The sequence below is a fragment of the Choristoneura fumiferana genome, chromosome 12 (genome assembly GCF_025370935.1).
Source record: "Choristoneura fumiferana chromosome 12, NRCan_CFum_1, whole genome shotgun sequence".
Classification (NCBI taxonomy): Eukaryota; Metazoa; Arthropoda; class Insecta; order Lepidoptera; family Tortricidae; genus Choristoneura; species Choristoneura fumiferana.
In genome coordinates, this window is record NC_133483.1 from 16,308,629 (window position 1) to 16,310,108 (window position 1,480).

A 1,480-nucleotide genomic window follows, 5' to 3' on the forward strand; every position below is an offset into this window, starting at 1 on the left:
ATTTTTTGGCTAATTTTAGTTTGTCTAACAACTTTTACTATAGTGAATTGTTTGTCTAAAGTAAATTTGTATAATTTAATTATTCATAATTATTATTTTGTCGAATTTTCATTTTTCCTAAATGTGATCATTTTCATAACTTGTATTGTCGTCATTATTTTATTTAAAACTCACTTTGTCGATTCTTATTTTAACTAATCATTACCAAATAACGTTTTTACTAAGATTAGAACTGCGACCAGTAAAGTAGGTTAGGTTAGGTTAGAACTGCGACCACAACAGCGCGCAAGCCGAGCGAGCGTGCCGCGGTAGCGGCTGGTGAAGCGCCAGAACTGAACTTATGTTAGACGTATAATGTTAGACGAAAAATATTTATGTCAGTCCAACAGCATAGGCACATTTTTTTTTTAATTAATTTACGATATGGAATTCTTCTATGGTGGAATGCTACACAAATAAACCGAACCTTTATTGCGCAAAAACAGTGCTTAAGAGCAATAAGTGATATCAGCCGCCGTACATCATGTAAGCCCTTGTTTTGTTAAATATAGGATACTAACTGTATACTCTATATATATTTATGAAGCTTGCCTGTTTGTGAAGCTGCATCCTGATATGTTTAAAAAGAAAGGGGACACAGTTTCTTTTAATACTAGGTATCCTAATAGGTTGGTTCTGCCTAGGATGTATACGGAAATAAAAAGGAGAAACAGTTATGCCATGTGCATAAAACTATACAACAATTTACCGGAGACTATAAAAGAGCTCCAATTAACGCCTATTAAAACTCAATTGTTCCGTTGGCTTACTGAAAAATGTTTTTATTCCCTTAAGCAATATTTTAGTAATATATGAATTAATTGTAATTTAGGTTATGTTATATATAAATAGGCATGTTCGATTATAATAATATTTGCATGACTTTTTAAGTTTAAATGTTTGAATCCTAAATTAATTCTAAACATCATTTATTGTAACAACATTTAATGCAAATAAAATATATTTCTATTTCTATTTCAAAATAAGTCTATACAAAATGAAAATTAGGTCATTTAAAATTAGGCTAAACAAAATTATGTAAAGTAAGATGTATAACAAAATGATTTTCACTAAAATGAAAATAAGGTAAGATGAGCCATTAGGTTAAGTAATATTAGTTTATCTAAAATAAATTAGGCAAACCAAAAATAGGCAAAAAGTTGTTAAAGTAAAAGCCTTGACAAGGTTTTGTTCAGTATGGTTGGAAACTAAAGTAATATGCATACAAAAATTGTCGCAAACGTTTTATTTCTAGCTTAACATAACGCACATCTAGATCAAGAGTATAAACTCAGAATAATTCCCCATTTTAATTAAGGCCTTTCAGAAATTTAATAAAGTCTAAATCAAAAAGGGGTATATTATGAATTCAATTTCTGTAAAGTCTGAATTAAAATGGCGCATTATTTTGATATACCCTTCATGTAGGAGTGTGGTAGGT